The sequence below is a fragment of the Nipponia nippon genome, unplaced genomic scaffold (assembly GCF_047370975.1).
Source record: "Nipponia nippon isolate SJK-2023a ecotype South Korea unplaced genomic scaffold, ASM4737097v1 scaffold_11, whole genome shotgun sequence".
NCBI classification, from domain to species: Eukaryota; Metazoa; Chordata; class Aves; order Pelecaniformes; family Threskiornithidae; genus Nipponia; species Nipponia nippon.
In genome coordinates, this window is record NW_028262302.1 from 30,486,843 (window position 1) to 30,492,842 (window position 6,000).

The following is a 6,000-nucleotide window of genomic DNA, read 5'->3' on the forward strand; positions in this document are numbered from 1 at the left end:
GAAATGCTTCCTAATGTCCAGTCTAAACCTCAAAATACAGCTTTGAACCATTCCCACATGTCCATCCCTGGATCCCAGGGAGAAGAGCTCGGCACCTCCCTCCCCATGTCCCCTCCTCAGGAAGCTGCAGAGAGCGATGTGGTCGCCCCTCAGCCTCCTTTTCTCCAAACCAGACAAACCCAAAGCCCTTAGCTGCTCCTCATAGGGCATTCCTTCTAGCCCTGTCACCAGCTTGGTTGCCCTCCTCTGGATGCACATCCTCCCCTTCCTGGCTTTCAATGAATAAAGGCAAACTAACTCTTGCAAATGCAGTCCAGGACTTGGACCAGGGACATTCACACTTAAAAACCTCTTCAGGAGCTGGTGCATGTCTGGTAACAGACAGGGTTTTCTACCCTGTATGTCCTCCTCATTCTTCCTCTGGTTATTATCATCTCTGCCAACTCTGCTTGATGCTATTCTTCTGATTCCCTTGTGAAACATCACTGATGCTCTCATGCACCTTCACCTCATTTCATTAGCCTTGGAGAGACTCTTCCAAGGGGTTAATAACGCCCTTAGACTCACCTTTCCTTACAGAAAGTGAGAAATAAGACAAATACAAATCCTGTTTTGCTTTAAAGGACAAAATGTTCGAAAACTTACTAATAAATTGTCTTCATGGCTAATAGGTGGTAATTGCATTCTGTGTGAAGGCACTGAGAGAGACTGACTGAGGCTTAAATAGCCTCTAAACCTCTTTCTGATTGTCATTATGGGTCCGGCTGCTCACTCAGCAAGAGGCTTCTCAGTGCAAGTCCCATTCCCTGCTGGGTTTGAACACAGACGAATACTAATATGGAGCTAATGCAGGGGAGATTGACCACTTGAAAGAAAAGAAAGTATTTGATTTGATTAAAAAAAAAAGAAAAAAAAAAAACCCAAGAGCTCTTTTTAATTAAAGAGACTTATTTAACAGGATAACTGGCTGAAAGTGCAGTCTGACATTTTCTGTTTGATTCAGTCTAGGGAACATCTGGGACAGCATCCCTTCGCGTGGCAGGGAACATGCTTCCCTGGGTATTATTTGTTCGATATTGGGTAAAATGAGGCTGCCTGATAGGAGCACTGAATGCAAAGTTGATATTAGTACTGTTACCAGTAACAACAGCATTATAATAATGATAGCAATGCTCTGTGGGACATGGGAGCTGCCAGGAAGAGAGGCAGCATCTGTCTGCATTAGGTTTGACTCTTATCATATTTCAAATATGACTTAGTCATATTTCAAAAAATAAAGGAAAATAGGAGGATGCTGTGATTTTTACCTGTGATTGAGTCTCAGTGGATAGAGACGACTCTCTAAAGCAGGGACTGACTCTGTGGGCCTGAGTACAGCTTGGGCCGGTGGGTGGCTGCAGGTCTTGTAGCTGTCCCTAAGCTACATGTGAAAACTTGCACGCCAGGAACTGACTGTGAAAGCACCGTTTTCAGCAAAAAGTGCTTTGGATGCTAGAGGACCACATGTTCCTGCACATGTCAACATTGTGAGGGCGTGAGTGCTAGTGCTAGTTATGTCATCCAGTTTAAAAAGTCTCCAGGTATGTTTATGAGAGTTTTAATACAAGACCAAGTCCACTTTACCCATATGAAACAAATGCAGATGTGCCCACTTTTGGATACTTGGATTCAGTGTCTATCAAAAAGGTGGCTCAGTTTCCTGCTTAGTCTCACAGGACATCAGGACAAGGAAGAAAAGTGGAGAACACAAAAAAATCTTTTATTAACTACAGCAGCCCTTTCCTAGTAAAATTAGCAAGTTTGCAAGAGTGATTAATCTTACAGTCTTAGTATTTTATTGGGAAATTAAGAGGTTACTGGAGGGGGCAAACAAATTTTCCTTTGTCTGACCTAGAAAATAGGGCACTGCCATAACCAAGCAGCGAGCACCAGGCTCCTGAAAATCCGTGGAAGTTTATTGCTATACTGCACAGGGTATCCAGCCCCTCCTGGCCAGGAGTTGCATCAGTTACATTAATCCTGTAAATAGGATGCAATTTGCTAGCAATGTGTACATGCAAATATTGAAGCAGCTTGGCAGGAGAAATGGTGAGTTTACCGTTGGTTTGGGTGTGTCAGGTGAGATTAGATTTCGTCATAAAAGACAGGGTTTATCCTGGGAAGAGAAATCCAGCTATGGTCAGCCTTTGTGGTCCTCTTTGACTTTGGGGCCCGTGACTCTCTGCAAGCTCCCACCCACCTTTCATGGGTGAGAGAGAAGAGGAAAGCCTGTCTTGCCCTAAGCGTGCTCTGAATGTGTGAAGACTGTGATTTTAATCAAATCTCATGTCTCATGGCTTCAGGCAATTGCTTGCAGGTGCCAGGAAGGAATTCACCTCCAGACACAGCTGCTCACACTCGTTCTGGCTGTATTTGCTTGCTGTTCAGTTGAAGCAGCAGAGATTTGCCACAGCTGGAGATGGACAGGATGGCTGTGTGAGTTGTACTTGTGGCCGCTCAGCCTAGATGCCTGCTGGATGGCTCTTGTTCACATTTGTAGGGCAACCTGGCGTATTTGCAGGTCATGCAGGAATTTTTGACCAGGTGGAACTAATAGAGATTGTTTTGTTCATTCCTGCCTTCCTTCACAGGACAGTCTGGCAGGTCATCTATTCAATTCCCTGCCTACGCACCCATGGTGTGTTGGTCTCCTGTGGCACAGAACAGCTTATCCTTTTGCAAAGAATGAAAGATTTCCATTTACTTACTGCCATGAGAGTAGATATAGGGAGTTCCAATGAAGTTTAATGGCCTGTGACATTCAGGTTATGATCCAGGTGATCTAAGATTTTCATCTGCACTTAAACCATATGAATTTTTTCTTAGTGTAGTCACTAGCCTCACAGCAGAAGTGTGTTTTTCAAATGAGTACTCAGGCAGGATTTTATATTTGTTATGTGTTTAAAGGCAGAAACAGTGTCAGGCAACATGTGGTGCCTTCCTGATGGTAACGCAGTCTTTTATAGACCTGTAAAATGAGGCCCTACCTAGCTGGGACTTCTCTGTGTATCTAACGCCAGGATTTAAAGCTCACAAATCCATCATCCTGCCCTGGGAATGGAGAGATACACAGGACTGGTGTTTGTAGAGCAGCTGGCAGAATTTGGCTTTGGTGATAACAATATTTAAGTCACCTTGTGTGGAGAACTCATGATTGCAATTCATCTGTTTTCATGAGCTGCTGTCATCTAATGACCAGTATGTCCTACCACAGCATAGTTGAAGCTGAGTGTACGAACACTCTAAATAAATGTGGCAGTGAGTGTTAACTTTGTCTGGACTAGCCTCATCACTGTGTTCATCCTCCTTCGTCCACTCCCACCCTGCATAGATCACTCTTTCTCTACCCATCCACTGTCTCCAGCACTGCTGCCACTGCCTCTCCACCTCATTGGACTTTGGGTGACATTGAGGCTTGAAGCAATTTGAGAAAGAAAGAAGCTGAAGACACTGAGATGTTTTTGGAGCAGATGGAGGCTGTGAAATCTGTCCAAACAGGACTGAATGTTGCAGTGAACAGTCCAGGGAGTCTGCAAGTGAGAGGCTGGCTGGGACGCTGGAGCTGAGGGTAAGGACAGAGGTATGCAGATAGGAGCTAGGGTTGATATTAGGATGTGGCCCTGAAGGGAAAGGAAGGGCTGGCCAGTGGTTGGGTCCTAGGATGGTACGAGATGATGAGGCTGCTGACTGACACTGGTGCTGACTCGTTCCTCCTGGCTAATCTGCCCTCACTCCCTGTGGGAAACGAGGACTAGCAGCAGCAAGAGGCTAGAGGGGACGCTGGGGAGAGGTGGCAAGCCCGTACCTTAAGTCAGGACATGACGAGGCTGACTGCATTCCTGCTGTCAGCTTCTGCCCTGGTCCAGTGATGCTATTGTGGTTGAATGCTCAGGGCTTTAACTGATAGAGATTTTTGGCACAAGATTGCAAAATTACAATGAAAATAACCCCCGGCCAGCTGCCACTTAGTCTTGGAGTTGCCTGCACGCTCTAAACGTGTCTGTACCACCACCCCTTGCAGCCTTTGCACACCACATATAATTTCTGAGCATGCCAGGAACTTTTGGAGTTTCAGCAGGTTTAGCCAGGCTTTTATCTCCAACCCAGTCTTCTTCAGGGGATCTGTGCTGTGCAGCCGCAGTCCGTGCCAGCAGGACTGTGCTCCCTGCAAACGCAGCTCTAGCCCGTTCCCTCTAATGACTGCTTTCGTATCGTACTGTGTTGCTTCTCATCACGGTCTCTGCAATGGAGAGGCCAGATGAGTCCAGATGGTGGCTTTTCCCCTGATTGCATTTGGCCTGTTCAGCAAAAATCACAAAATTCACAGCATTAAAGAGTGTAACCACGAACGGCAGCATGGCTGTGTCACCTCATGCATAGCAGCTTCAGCTGAAGCAGGGAGAGCTGCATGCTCTGTCCTCCTCCTGGAGCCAAAAAGAGAAGTGTGGTGTTTCGGTGCAAAGCGGGGGGCACAAGCACTTTGGAGCTATGATATGCCTAATTGCAGAGCCCCTCCTGAGTGCGTTCACACAGCCTAAGTAAAGCACAGGGTCTGGCTCATTTTGCAAAATGATTACATGATTCATGGACATACTCTTTGGGACAATAATAATCTCTTCAGGGGAAGGTGAAGAATTGGTACAATTTTATTAATTGAATTGAATTCTTCCTTTGCTGATATGCAGAAGACCATATTTTCTTGCTTTGTTATTCCTAATGAAAATCTTCTCACATCTGGGACATATATTATATACCTAGCTGGCATATTAAATGCATTTCCTCTATAATATAGAGATTTTTTTTTATTTAAGATGAAAAATTAATTGAACAACTAATCTTCCTGCTTCTGCTGTTGCTGTATGTAGTGAAATTTAATTTCATTACTAAAAGTACATGTTCCATTTCACTTTTTAAGTGGTATATTTATTTTTCTAATAAACTTTAATTTTAGTCCCTTAAGGAACATGATCACATTGAGAACCAGACTAAATTCTGCATTTTGCTTTGAGTTGTAGACATTAGTCAGAATGTATTAGATTTATTGGTTCTTTTGATTAACCTTAAAGGAGACAAGACTTCATAAGTCTTCCATCTCTGGAAACATTTTTCTTCTTTTTTATGTATGCTAATCAGTTTTCCAGGCACACCTCCATGTGCTGGCTGTATTGCTCAGGTTTCTTTTCATCTTGGTTACTTTAATCCAATGGAAAACTCATGTAAATTCTAATTATTCCAGCTTTGGATGAGTCTCCAGAGTCCCACCAACACCTATGATGCTCCGCTTTGAAATAACTTGGAAAACGCAACTGAAGTTCTTAATCCTGCCAAATTTATGCATATGCTCAGTTTTGCTCAAGTGAATAATCCCCTGGAAGTGATCATGCTCATGCACTCATGTGCCTAAATCTCTGGGACCTGGGAGCTTAAGGGTATATCCAGCAGGCAGCACAGTTCAGAGAGATCCAAACTGCTGACCTGACCTAGGTCTAGAAAACATAGTGCAGCGCAACTTTATTAGAGTTTATATCTGGGTGCCGAAAAGGCATGTTTTCTCCCTAGTGCCCCTAAGCCAATAAATCCTGTTTCTTGGCTATGCTGGCTTTTGCTTTCAAGATCCCTCTGCCTCCAGTTGTGAGATGAATCCTTGCTGAGAAACTCCAGTGCCTCCATGCTTCTGCTATCCTTTCCAAAGATATCATGAGCATCGCTTGAGGATATCTATCATTTTCTTGGCTTTCCTTTCTATATATTTAGGACCAGATGCCAGCTGAACTTTGTGAGTTTCTTGGCTTGGTTTTTTTTTCCTCTCTTTCCTTTAAGCCGAAAGTTATTGCATACTCCTTTTCATCTAGGCAGAAATTATCTTAAATTCTTTCCAATTGCTCGATTTGAAAATTCATTCAAACGGATTATAATTGAGATCCAAAATTTTCATTTCACGTATGAGAAAAGCTAAGATTA